Genomic DNA, 14,698 nt, shown 5'->3' with positions numbered 1-14,698 from the left:
GGTTGCGGCTTTCTAACTGATCAGCTTGCCTCTCTGAATGCTCTCTTTTAATAAAAGTGTGTGCCTCATTTGATTTACCAAACCTTTTGAAATTATTCCACTTACTGCAAGAATGGCACTGCTGACCAAAGGCTATGCACTTTTCACGTTTGGACTCGTGACTACCACCACAATTACAACAGTTGACTAGAAGGCTTGCTACAGGTTTTGCTGAATCACCCTTGTGCTTTGCTGAGTGTACTCTAGGCCTTATTGAAGCTGCTGTGGGTTTTGCTGGAGCTACATACCTTTAGGCCTGTATCTTTTAACTTTGTGCTGCATACTATTTACGTTAGATGTGGAAGGCACTGAAAGCATGTTTAACATTTTTAAGGATATTTGTGTGCTTTTCTGTGAGCTCGTACATCTGACAAATCTTTGTGGCCTTGTTTAATGTTAAATCACTGTTGTGATGCAAAATCTTTCTCACTGTGTCATTATTAATACCAAACATAAGCCTGTCTTATCAACTCAGCTCTCAAGACCACCAAATCTGCATGTTTCAACCTTATTTCTCAAGTCAGTTATATATGCTGCAAAAGTTTCACCAGGCTTTTGATCTCTAGTGTGAAATGTGTCCTTCCATTGTAACATTCGTTAGGGGGTTACACATTTCTCTAAATTTATGTTTTAAGCACTCAGTCTTCCTGCGTTTCAGCTGGTAACACAATAAGGTGGTTTCCCCCCTCCCCTGCAAACATAGCAGGTGCATCCACAAACGAACGCTCTCTTTCAATGGCCTCTGAACCGGCTAAATTAAGCAGAATAAATGCCTTTATATATGCGTCTTTTGCCAGAAAAAGCTGCCTATATGAAATATATGAAAATAAATTATTCTTGCTCAAACACTCTCCAATTTTCTGCAATACTGTTATCAAATACAAGTGAAGTGGGTCTGCAAAATCCTTCTGCCATGCCCACAGATTATACACAATGCAGTTTTGGCCCTTGTAATCATGTACAAACATGCACACGCACCAGGTACTTGCAATACTAAAAAGCACAATAAATTCTTTGAAAGACTGTACTTTGCAAACTATTCTTTGAAATGAATGTACTTTGCAAAACAAATGCACTGTAATACTACACACACTTGCCAACATTTTGCACACTTTGGATATTTTGAATAGCTTTAATTAATGTGAAAAAGTTGTACATAGCGAACAAATATGGTTGTTTTCCCTTTTTTATACATTTTATGTGCTTTGGATATTGTTTCAAATGTTTTTGTGATTATTTTGAATATTTTTACCAATATGTTGCAATTTTGGACATTTAGTTTAATTAAAAATTTGTTTTGAATGCTTTGTTTTATATTTGTTGCAAAAAATATAATTTCAGCGAGTTTTAGTACCTGGAGTTCATTTCTGACCTGTTTGAGAGTTGTTTGAGCAGCAGGGATGATCCACTCCTGTATATTCCTTCTTTCCTAACTGCACGTCACGGTTTTGAGTCTGGATTCCATTTTGACACAATGTCGCTTGTCTTGTGTATCTGAATAAGAAGATGAGGCATAGTTCATTACATACAAACACATCAGGATGGATGGCAGGAACTTAAACTTAAACGAACTGACTACTACGTACATGCATGCTTTCACTCTGGCTGCTCACTCAAAATGGCACTCTTGCTTGCACGTGCTCAGTACTTATATGCATCTGCCCACTGACTGGAATGCTTCTTAAAGGTACATCCAACACTGATCGACATATAGTACTGACTGAGAAACAAACCTAATCCTTTTGGCAGTTCTAGACCTCTACTGCATAAGAGAAAGACAAGACTATCATCACAATCAAATTGGATAATGTAGATCAGAGTGTATGTGTTGTAGCTTAAGAAGCATGTCAAGGGCTGAGTGTGCACATATAAATACAGGGCACGTGCTATTCCTAGTGCGATTTTGAAAGTGTAGCCAGTGAGTGAGCATGCACAACTGCAGTAGTTAGTTTGTATACAAGTTACTTAAGTTAAAATCCATAAACTTCTATCATAAGCTGCTTGAACAGAACCCACAAAGACTCTTCTAGTCTATCCAAAGTAGGAGAGCGAGAGTTATTTTCAATTAACTCTATTCCCAGTGGTGTTCTTGATTCATCAGCTAGGGCTTTAAGGGCCAAACATAGCCTTTTCCTAATAAAGCAACTGCTAATTCACAGACCCCAAAAAATAGTGGGGAGATCTCTGCAAATTTTCTTGATATTAATTCTAAAGAAGGCAGATTTTCTTTTGTATATGCACAAAACAAAGTACAGTCGTGTCGGACAGGGTGACAGTTCTAAGAAAATGCAATTACCAGATCCAACATCTCACTTTCCTAATATGGTTAAAAAAATATTTTCTAGCTCAGCCTTAATCAACAAGTTAAATGTGCTGACTGACTTTGCCAGGAATCTCCAATCAGCATTTTATCTGGATTTACTAAATGATACAAGGCAGAATGTGTATGTGACTTTTTTTTTGGTTAAATTGGCTTACTAAGCCTAAGAATTTGACAGAAGGGCATCCTTTTGCATTTCCTTTGTACATCTACTGCAAACACTTTTTAATACACACAGTTGATGACAGTCACAAAATCACATACAAGAGTAGCCAACATGCAACTCAGGTAGACTTTCTCCTAGTAAAGAAAAGTAACTGGGGTTGAATCCATGATAGCAAAGTCATCCCCACTGAAACATTTGGCCCACAGCATAAACCACTGGTTGCCACAATCAGCAAGCAGTGGTCAGAAAAGGCTCTAAGGTCAACAGAGACCAGGCTGAAGACCTGGAAATTGACTGGAAAGAAATTACACCAGTTCAAGGAATTACTGAGGGCTCTAACACCCCTGGCAGTGCCTCAAAACAGCACGTGTTAGGGCTACAGAACAGATATATGGTCAAGCCAGGTGTGGAAATAATGTACATAAGGAAAGCTGGTGGTAAAATGCAGAAGTCCAGGAAGTGATCAAAAGAAAGGAGGACAGTAAGAAAAATGGGAGATAGACAAGACCGACCAGGCTCAAAAGGAATACTGGTTGGCTAGCAAAGAAGCTAAGAAAGGAATTGCAATAGCAAAGAATAGGGCATTGGAGGCACTCTACTAACTTCTGGAAAGTGACTCAGTAGATGGTACAAAGAAACCATATCAGGTTGCAAGGCAGAGACAGAAAGATAAAGAAGATAGTCAGATGCCCTTCATAAGGAATATCAGCAACAACCTGCTCACCAGTCCACAGGACATCAAAGGCAGACGGACGGAGTATTTCCAGCAGCATCTGAATCAAGAAAACCCCACAGAAGTTGTACTGCCCGAGAACCAGCCTACAATGAGAGAAGAAGAGAAGCCCACCCTAGAAGAAGTAAGAAAGTACAGTTTTGTACCTACCATAAATGTAGATGTCCGAACTGGATAGCATCTGCAGTCATAACAACTGGGTTGTCCTGTCGTCAGGCAGCCCTTCGGTCGGCCGGATTCCAAAGTCCGGGTCCGGCTTCGGCTGATGTCGCACTTCACCCGACGTCATCTCTGCTGGTCTTCGGGTATAAAGGCATCAGCCGACGCCATTTTCCTCAGTGTTTCTTGCCCCAGATGCCAGTTGCCCTCTTGGAAGGCTAAATTTTGGGTAAATGCCAATGTTTCCAAAAAGATAGAAGGCAAACACAAAAAATAAGCATGTATGTACATATATACAAACAAATACACCATAAGAGACTCCCCACCAGCTAGCTATTAGGAGGGTAAATACCCTAGGAGTACCACAGAGGGAAGGAGGGAGGGTAATCCTGACTGCAGATGCTATCCAGTTCGGACATCTACATTTATGGTAGGTACAAAACTGTACTATGTCCTTCATGGATGCATCTGCAGTCATAACAACTGGGTAGAATACCATAGCCAACTAGGGAGGAGGAAGAATAGATTATGGTGTGGTTAGGATCCCTTGCAGTACAGCAGTGGCAAACCCTGCTCGGGATCTGGAATACAGAGGTAAATTATAATGCTTGGCAAATGTATGCACGGAGGTCCAAGTAGCCGCCTCAATAATGTCCTTGGTTGCCACTCCTCGTAAGAAGGCTGTGGTAGTGGCTGTTGCCCTTGTAGAATGAGGCCTTATGTTCTGTGGAATTGGTTTTCCATGGAAGGAGTAACAGAATCGTATGCAATTTCCTATCCATTTGGAGATTGTCTGTTTGGAAATAGCTTTTCCTTCCCTTCCTGTTGCATAGGCTACAAAAGCTGGTCAGTTTTCTGTTACTTTTGTTCTGTCCAGGTAGTAGCGTAGCTGTCTATGTACATCCAAGGTATGCAGCATTCTTTCCCCTCTGTTTTGTGGGTTGGAGAAGAAGGTAGGTAGGTGGATTGCCTGGTTTAAAGACACTCTGGATACCACCTTAGGCATAAATGTAGGATTAGTCCTCATGGACACTCTATCTTGGTGGAAGATTAGGAAGGGTTGTACTGCCATTAGGGCCTGAAGTTCAGAAACCCTCCTTGCTGAGGTTATTGCCAGTAGGAAAGCAGTTTTCCACGATAGATGCTGCAGGTCTGCTGTTGCTGCTGGTTCAAAAGGTGCAGTGTCAACTTTTCTAGCACAAAGTTCAAATCCCAAGCTGGCAATGGTGGTTTCCTAGGAGGTTTTACATTCTTGATCCCTCTGAGGAACTGCCTGAGTAAAGGATGTGAAAAGACAGGTGGATCAAAGCTGTATTCTGCTGAAATAGCTGATGCATGTATCTTGATGGAGGAATAGGACAGGCCTGTATGTAGAAGCTCTGCCAAATACTCCAGAATGTTAGCAATATCTATATTCGACACATCTTTTCCTCTTTCAGCACTCCAAATGACAAACCTTTTCCATTTTCCTGCATAGTTCCTTCTTGTTGAAGGTCTGCGGGCTTCAAGGATAATGTCTTTAACCCTTTGGGAAAGTTCTGGATTAGTTGCTGCTATGTGATGTTCCATGCAGTCAGTTGCAACGTTTTTAGGTTTGGATGCATGATGCTGTAGTTGTTCTGAGTTAACATCAAAGGCATCAGGGGTATTGACCACATTTTGTCCCGAGACATGCTCCTCAGCAATGGGTACCAGTGTTGTCTTGGCCAGTTTGGAGCTATCAGGGTTATCCTTGGACGTTCCTCCTTGATTTTTAGTAATACCTTGTGTATCAAGGGAAGAGGTGGGAATGCATATGCTGTCAGATCTTTCCAGCTGAAGGAGAGCGAATCCACTTTCCATGCAAGTGGGTGGAATGTCCTTGTGCAGAATTTTTTGAGCTGGTGATTGAGAGGGGATGCGAATAGATCTATCTGTGGCATTCCCCATTTCTTTGAGATGGTCTTGAAGATGTCCGGGTGTAGCATCCATTCGTGAGCATCCGAGGTGGTTCTGCTTAACATGTCTGCTAGAGTATTCTCCTTTCCCGGTACAAATATTGCCTGTAATTGGATGTTGTAGCTGAGTGCCAGGTTCCAAAGGTCCAAAGTCATTCTGCATAGGGGGTATGAATGAGTGCCTCCCTGTTTGTTGATGTACCACATGACTGTGGTGTTGTCTGTCCTTATCATCAAATGGCCTTCTTTGAGAAATGGTCTGAATTTTTGGATTGCCAGTTTTACTGCCAGCATTTCTTTTAGGTTGATGTGCAGGTGAAGCTGGTCCCGCCCACAATCCTTGCACGCATTTGAGCAGCATGTGAGCCCCCCATCCTAGGTCTGAGGCGCCTGTTGTGATGGTTTGGCTTGCTTGATAGTTGTGAAAGGGTAGGCCTGGGTTTGACTGGCATGCTTGAGCCCACCATAGGAACTCCTGTTTTAGGCATGGGATTAGTGGAATTTCTGCTTCTAGGCTGTGCCTGTGTTGTGACCATAAATTCTTTAGGTACCACTGTAGTTTTCTCATATGTAGTCTGGCATGTGGAACCAAGATTATGCATGATGCCATGAAGCCCAAGGCCTGCAGAACTTTTCTTGCTGTTAGCTTGTTCTGTCTTGTTAGTGCCAAGAAGTAAAGAGGGAGTTCTTTTGTTTTTCTGCAGTTAGGAATGCCATTTGTTTTACTGTGTCCAATTCGCCCAAGAATGTCCTTGTTTGGGATGGTATCAGCCTTGACTTTTGTAAATTGACTGTGTATCCCAGTGCTTGTAGCAAGTAAATGACCCTTTGTAAATCTGTTGTCAGCTTGCTTTTGTTGTCCCTTGTAGCAGGCAGTCGTCCAGGTATGGATAAATTTGGATTCCTGTAGTCTGCAGTGGGCGATTACTGATGCCAGGCATTTTATGAATACTCTGGGCGCAGTAGATAAGCCAAAGGGCAATGCTGAGAATTGATAGTGCTCTGATCCTGCAAGAAATCTGAGGTATCTTCTGCAAATTGGTCGAATGGGGACGTGCAGGTATGCCTCCTTGAGATCTAGAGTTACCAGCCAACACTCCTTGCCCAGCATGGGAAGAAGTTGCTGTAGGGTCAGCATTTTGAATTTTGGGACAATGATGTATGTATTTAAGGTGGACAGGTCGAGAATAGGTCTCCAACTTTTTCCTTTCTTGGAACTAGGAATAGTCTGGAGTAGAATCCTTTGCCTTGTTCTGTTCTTGGTACTCTTTCCACAGCTCTCATCTTTGTTAATTGCATTATCTGCTGTAGAGCTTCTGTTTTTGATTTGGAGGCAGGTTTGGCATTCCTCTTTTGACTGGTAAAGTGTGGAAGTGGAACCGGTAACCTTGGTCTATGGTTTGCAAAATCCACTTGTCTTTTGTGATATAGTGCCAGTTCTTGGAAAATAAGGTTAATTTTCCGCCTAATGGTGCTGCTATTTGTTCCCTGGTAGGCGGAGTTAGAATCAAGTCACTGTGATTGTGCTGTTGTAGTGGTAGTGGCTGTGTCTGTGCCTCTGTTATTACCTTGCCACTGTCGTCCTCTGTAGGCACCCCTCTGGATTGATTTCTGCCTCTGGAACGCCTGTTCCTGCCCCTTTGGGATCTTGTGGAGTCAGGAAAGGACCAATTTTTGGCAGGCCAGTTCCTGCTAAACCTTGGGGGCTGAACCTGCAAGAAATCTTTAACCGTTTGTACAGATTTTGCCTTTTCTTCCATTTTCTTCATTACCTGCTGGGCAGGTGTACCAAACAAACTGGCCTTATCCATAGGAGCATCTAATAACTTAGCTTTAACATAAGACCTGTTCCTTCAGCCATGCATGTCTTCTTATCACTGTGCCAGTCATGGCTGATCTAAATGAAGCCTCCAGTGCATCATAGCCACATTTTAAGGAATGGTTACTAACCTGTTGTATGTTATTTACCATTTCTAATACATATTTCTTATCTATAGAGTCATCAGAGGATAGCTTTTTAGTTAACTGATCAAGCATAAACTCTTGGTATTGTATCATGTGAAACTGACAGTTTAAAGCTCTAGCTGAGAGAGTAGCTGAGGTGTAAACTTTTTGCCCCATCTGTCTAAAGACCTGGCTTCCCTTTCAGAAGGAATAGGGTTTTTGCTGTGGTCGAGGCTACTGCCTTAGGCCCCTGGGATATAGTTTCGGGTCTGCAAGTGGGGCCTTGTATAGGTGATGATGAGTGTCTGGTACCCTGTAAAATCTATCTGGTTTGGCAGGGGCTGGAGGTAAGGAATCTGGTGCAGTGCAGACATCATTAAATGCATCGTCCACAACAGAGAGGACAGGAGGTATAGCTAAGGGCCTGTGTTGTGGAAGGTGCAGAAAAGTCCTAAGTCTTTTTCTGGAATCTGAGAAATCCTGTTCCTGCCATTGGAATTGTTCTCGCATGGCATGTAAGGTTTCCCCAAAGGAGAATTCTTCTGGTGGAGAAGCAGCTGGAATGGATTCTTCAGCATCTGAGTCTTCATAATTGGAGAAAGGAGCCTCTGGCTGGTCTGTAATATCTGAGTCATCCGCAGAATCATCAGAGGACACAGGCTCGGGGCTCTGCTCTAGGTCTCTTTTCTGGGGCTGAGAGGCCCTGTCTGGGTGAGATTGAGATCCCTAATTAAAGATATTAAATCTTCTGCCAGAGTAAGCATTTGTGAACTAGAAGTGGGCCTGGTTGAGGGGTTTAACAGGCACTGATTTAGTAGATTTGGCTGCTTTAGCCCTGGCAAAGGCCTTAATAGACATGGCTGCAGGAGGCCTAGCAGCACCACGTGCTGGGGTAGAGACATCCAAAGGGATGGTGTCTGATAAGTCACTAGTAACCACTGTTGTAGGTAAAATTTCTGAGGCCGATTCAAGTAAGGTAGCAGGAACCTCAGTAGTAGTCATTGATTCAGCTGTACTTTGATCAGTTTTCTCGGTTTCGGCCGAAACCGAGACACTCGCGGTTTGCTTAACCACGGTTTCGGCCGAAACCGTGGACCGCGAGTGTCGGTCTTTTTCTTTGCGTTTTTTAACAATTTGGGTAGTCGGAGGATCCGACGGCATAATGTACGCAAAATCTGAGCCGAAAAACTGTTCAGCAAACTCCGACCGACGCCTAAGCGTTCGTCGGTTGAATGAGGCACAGGCCGAACAGGCTGCTACGTCGTGGTCTGGGCCTAAACAAGGCAAACAGTAAGAGTGGAAATCTTTATGAACTATTTGTTTCCCACAAGTTAAACAGTTATTGACTTTTTCTGACATCGGCTGAGGCAAGAAAGAGTCCTCAACGGGGTACTTAGCTTTTAGAAGTCTTCGAAGTAGTATTCGGTAGTAGTAATCTCTGGATCTGACCGACCGGCACTTGCGAACAGCTTCTGCTTCGGGCGCCACGCGGCAAGAAAGACTGAGGAAAATGGCGTCGGCTGATGCCTTTATACCCGAAGACCAGCAGAGATGACGTCGGGTGAAGTGCGACATCAGCCGAAGCCGGACCCGGACTTTGGAATCCGGCCGACCGAAGGGCTGCCTGACGACAGGACAACCCAGTTGTTATGACTGCAGATGCATCCATGAAGGACATCTCGGGAGTGTAGCCCCTCCCACTGCACTGCAGTGTAACTGAAAATGAATCCAAGCACCTGGGATGGGAACAGAGCAAAATGTATTCTGGACTAGCAGAGATGCGCACTGGCAAGGCCCACCCTCCCAATTACATATGCAACATCAGAAGAGATGACATTTCTACCAACTTAAAAGGGAATGCATTCAGCTTCATTAATCAAGGGCATGCCTCTTATTTAAAGAATAAAAACAAGAGCTTAAGTTAGTGGGTGAAAATGTAACAATTATAAATTAGGCGTGGGGCTGTCTCTCTACTCCTTGCCATTACTTTACTGCAAAACTAACTATGCCAATATATGGCAGACGATTAAGGAGAAAGCAGCCCCCCCCTCCCCAAGGCATCACAGTATCACTTTAATTTTATGTAGCTTACACTGGCACTTATCTTCACAGAAATATGAATTGTAAACAGTGTTTCGGCCCACTGAAACAGCGATGCATTATGCTCCAGCATTTAATACTATACTCCCACACTAACAATTACCTTCAGCAACATTATTGCGATACTCCGAACAATACAATACTATTAGTATGATTAAAGAAATACTTCAGAGAATATTTGAAGCAATAAATAAGTATAGGAGTAACCATCAGGTGCCACAAAAACTGGATTTTAAAAACTGAAACCTAACCCTGTAAGAATTCATTCCTTTTTGTTTTCCCCCTTAAATTCAGTAAAGAGTAAGGGATAGCCAGCACTCAACCTGTCATCCCTGGCTCTCCCTTGTTCTAAACTGCCACTCTGCACAAACGTCTAGGGTGAGGCCTAATCTTAATAATTACCACTAACAGAACCTATAGCCTTCTTATCTTCCAGCATCATTGGTGAATGTGCTATATGCTGTGCCTCTGACACTTTAAATAGCTCAAAATCAAACTCAAAGCAGCTATCTTTGTTGGGTGAGTTTTCCAGAAATCCCCAGATATCACTGCTTATTTGTAGAACATCACAGAACCAAAGAAAGAAGGAAAAAGGTGAAAAAAGCTTCTGTTTGTCAAATCTCAAAAGGATACATAGGTCTTAAAGTAACTTAATGAAGCTGTCAGAGGAAATTAAAAGAAATGATGGAGATGGTGATGTACTTTCATACGGAATACCAAAAAAGGTGACCATGGTGGAACGCTAGCTAATCAGGTCTACTCCTATCCCAACAAGTGAAAAACTAAATGCAAAACTCAAATTAGATTAGACTCATCTAAATTTTACCAACCGAAACACAAAAATGCAATTATCAGTGAAACCGTACTGCAAGTTATCACTCACTGAAATTCTCAAAAAAAAAAAAGCTCACAAGTTTCTGCAGCACCATAACTCCTCTCTCCAGCTACTTAAATCTACAAATTAAATTGTTCTACTTTCTTAGAGATGGTTCAATCTCTAAAGTAAAACTGACTGAGTGATTGTGGACTCAACCTCAGAAATACAAAACCTGTTCAACACTAGTAGTTGTACACAGTAAATCAGTAACTTGACTATCCATTCCATAAAGACACAGAAACACTGCATGCACATGCTGCATTACATCAAATGGCAGACAATTAAAGGGACATTCTATTTAAAAGTTGTGACAAAGTAGAACTTGACAAGTTCTATTTAGATAAACTAGGTGGAGTCCAGCTAAACATTCTATGTATTGTCTAAGAAGTGTGCAACTTGCTACAAACATCCATCAAGACCACATACTATACAAGGCAATTATCAAGAGTAGAAAATAATCTAAACAGAGAAAGCTTCTTAATATTTAAAGTATGTGGGTAAAACAAAAGTAGAGTATAGTTAAGCCAAACCTGAAGCGTACAAAAAACCCCTGCACAACAAAATAGTTTTATGGGACAGCCAGTTGACAGGAACAGATTTATTCTCCACAGTCATCTTGCCAAGTGTAATGAATCCAGGGCAATAGGCTGGCAATAAATTAACTGACAGCACAGTGCACTGAATGAAAGCCATCAATGGTGCAGAATCTATAGGGATGCTACATGAATGCAGCTCTGAAAATCTGGCCACAAACTGGCTGCAAACTCAAAGGAGCACTCAAGGTTGACAAAGCACAGGCTAATGAAATCTGGAAGCATATCTTCTGGTCAACTTATCCATGGTGGTGGTGGTGCTGCTGTAGCGTTGTTGCCTCACAGTAAGACGCTGTCCGGTTCGATTCACAGCTAGTGCGTCTTCTGGGTGGAGACATGCATGAATGGGCGTACCTTCGTTGAAGGTTGTGCGTCAGGGCTGGTAACTCAGCACGTAAAAATTAACTACCAATCATTAGCGGACCAGAGTTCCGCTGTGGCGACCCCTAACCGGGAAAAGCCAAAAGACACAAACAATCTTCTGGTCAAAAACTTGTGCAGCTTCCATCTTGAGTGCTACCTTTAAATTTGTAACCAGTTGCCACGTCCAGGTTTTCCAAGCTACTTGCTTGTATGATCCTGTGTGTTCTGCCATCAACAGCTTTCATTCAACTGACTTGTGCAGTTGACAACTTGATTGTTAACCAGAGGTACTCCAACTTCAACACTAACTACAATTTCGAGACATCACATTCTTCAACAATTAAAGAATTTCTATACCCTGCTCCAGCTCAATCTAAAAGGCAGAACAAACAAAAGAAACCAGTTTAACACATACCAATGCACTGTGCCACCACAGGCACATATAGCAGCATTTTTTTCCCAGAACATTATTTTCAGCAAGCTTCTGTTGACTTGTTGGCATCGCTGCAATTGCACAGTATGTTTTTTGAACACTGCAAAAGAGAGAGAGAGAGAGAAATGAGAACAGTTACAGAAAAATGCCATTTATTTTCTTTGTTGTTTAACACTTGAAGCCATCATTTTGCATAGCATAACAGCCCCACATCATTTTGCATAGCATAACAGCCCCAAATTACAGAACTGTCTGCCTGCAGTTCCTATAGAGAGGTTTGATAATGACAAATTTAAATATAAAAACTTGGAGAACTTTCTAGAAAGATCAACATGAAAATGTTCTATAAGGTATATTTGTAGTAAGTAGCAAAGGCCACACAATGAAAGTAGGGGCTTCCCCTTGTTGAAGAGTTCCAATACAGTGCATCAAAAACTATTTAACATCCAGCTTTGCATACTTGATCGGTCAAGTGTTGCTATTTAACTAACACTGTTCATTAAATTCTATCTAGATGGATACAGACTGAAAAGCATTAGTTTTATAAAAAGACAGATTTAACTGCAAACTTCGATTCATAAAGGATTCTAAATGATGTTCTCACGGATAATTAAAGTACCAAGTTCAGAGAATAAAGTTCAGTGTACTGCCTCAAACAGCATTATCACTGCAAGCAGCTCAGCTCCTAACAGAGATATATTACCACATTAGCATAAAAAATACACTTTGGCAACACTCATTACACGAAGCTGCACAAAGGCATCTATATGCAACATGCATCACTGCAGCTATCTGCAATAAAGCCAAACGGTGATCTGTGAGCCTTGGAGTGCAATGCTGAGCTGCATGTATGATTCAGCACTATACCGGCACACCTCTGGACTGCACATACTCATCTACATAATTAGCTAAACACAAGACACTTTCTTTAAGTCACAAGCTGTGTGCACTTGCACAGTAAGTTTCAAGAACTGCAACCAGCCATCATTCATTTCACTTAAGATTCAAACAAACATACCTGATGCTGAAGATAAGGCTTTGTGATTCTCATCCCCTATTTTAAAATAACATTTCATATGTTCAAATTTGTAAATTCACAGCTGTAAATACTTTCATTGCAATATATTTCGCAGCACTAACCAAATCTACAAAGGGACAACTGGAAATGGCAACTGTTCATCATCAAACTTCTTTACTCTCACCATTTTTACATGGGGTAAGTGTAGCTTCAGCTGTCGCCATCTCACTCGACTCAATGCCACTCTCCTGCTTTCTTCAATTATCATACGCCTGACTATTGCAGATCTTCTCTCACACAAATCATCCATCTTTTTGTCGGACACACTTGCTTCCCTTTGCCTACTTCCTGCTTCACCCAAATCTTCTCTCACCAAACCGTCTTTTATTTTGCTGCATATGCTTAAACCCTCACAACCTGTTCTCTTTGACCTTCTCTGCAACTAGAGCTACCCGAGCTTCTGCTATGATGTCTTCATTTGTCGCACATTGCGCATCCTGACACTCATCGCGGGAACTACATTTCATTAAACCTCTAGCTTCCTCAGCTGCTCTGCCTTCACTTCCCAGGTTTCATACTCCTTACTTTTTAGGTCCTTAGACATTTTTCTGTTGCACAATATCCCCAACACTGCACCAGTCGGCTGCATCCCTGCATCCCCTAGGATTCCATCTTTAACCTCCTTGAGACTTCCTTTCTCCTTAACCAACACTCCCAGATACTTCAAGCTCTTAATACGTACTACTATTTTCCTTTCTATCTCAGTTTTCAGCTTCTGCCCACCCACCCACCATTTGCTTCCATGACAACTATGTTGTCTGTACTCTCTTCAATTTTGTATTCCATTCCCCTATCATCCGCTGAAATTCTTGTTAATAACTCAGACAACAAACTCATCCAGCTAAATCAAATAGGTAAATTAAACATCTTGGCAAGCTAGTGGTATACTAACATTTCACCTCCAGACAACACAATACCATTGTAGAAAATGAATGGGTAGACTCGCTTTTCAGTTTTTCTTACCAGTTTCTAAGTGTAGCATACAACCATAATAAAATTTTAAGTGTCCTAACTGGATAAGAGAAGACCAACTCAAAATTCTCTATATTTAAATCATGACCTAGGCCACTACAAGAAATCAAAGCAATTAAAAACATGCAACACAAAACAGAATGTAAACAGCATAACTTACAGCAAAACAGTATCACAAAAGCACCACAAGAAATGTACTACATAGCTGGAGTTCAGTGACAATCATAGTTTCATAGGTAGGTACTAGGCTATCTGCCCGAAGGCATTTATAAGCCTATCTGGAATTGTGTTGGCTTTCGTCACCCCCCCTTAGGATTCGTTCCCTGTGCCTCTGTCCAGCAGAGCCATTGAAGTGACTCCCCGGGTTAAATTATCTATTTCCCATCCACTCGGTCAAGGCTTCTCTTGAAGAATGTCAGCGAGGAGCTCTGCCTAATGTAGACTGGAATCTTGTTACAGAGAATGGGAAGTATCTGGGACAGGAATCTGTCCCTCCAGCACGTCCTATTTATTGTTATGGTGAGGTTTAGATCCCTAGAGCGTGTGGCTCGAGGGGATATGGTTTTCTTTAGGTGGAGCATGTCCATCACTTCTGGGATGGACATAGCCTTGTATGTCAGGCACAGATCACCTCTGATTAGGCGGTATGCAACCGAGTACAGCTGGAGTTTCTTCAGTCGAGCTGCACAGGGCATCTGTTTGAGGCCAGTGATCCTCTTGGTGGGTTACTTCTGTGGACTTTCCAGCATCCCAAATGGTACGTTGTACTCTATGATGGGTCTGATGAGTGATGTGTAGAGGGGCACAATGACCTCTTTTGATCTGGATGCAAACCCTTTTGTGATTAGGTGGGCCACATAGAAGGATTTTCTAACCACTTTGACAATGTGATTATCAATGGAGAGATTACTATCTACTTGGGTCCCCAGATCCCTTATTCTGTCTTCTGTACATAAGGGGCTACCACCTATGTGGTAGTTTGTG

General features: G+C 42.1%; 1 protein-coding gene across 2 annotated transcripts in view; it reads right to left on the bottom strand.

Annotated features, from left to right (window-relative positions):
• Nucleotides 1-14,698, bottom strand: part of EXTL3 (exostosin like glycosyltransferase 3) — a 1,000,838-nt gene that overhangs the window by 740,987 nt on the left and 245,153 nt on the right. For both annotated transcript variants that reach the window (XM_044062714.1, XM_044062715.1), the window contains exon 2: nt 11,647-11,764. The gene's annotated coding sequence lies outside the window, so the exon portion shown is untranslated. The remainder of the gene's footprint in view (nt 1-11,646; nt 11,765-14,698) is intronic.

This window comes from Protopterus annectens, chromosome 2.part1, assembly GCF_019279795.1.
Source record: "Protopterus annectens isolate FY-2018-M chromosome 2.part1, PAN1.0, whole genome shotgun sequence".
Classification (NCBI taxonomy): Eukaryota; Metazoa; Chordata; order Ceratodontiformes; family Protopteridae; genus Protopterus; species Protopterus annectens.
This window is presented reverse-complemented; position numbering and strand designations above follow the sequence as displayed.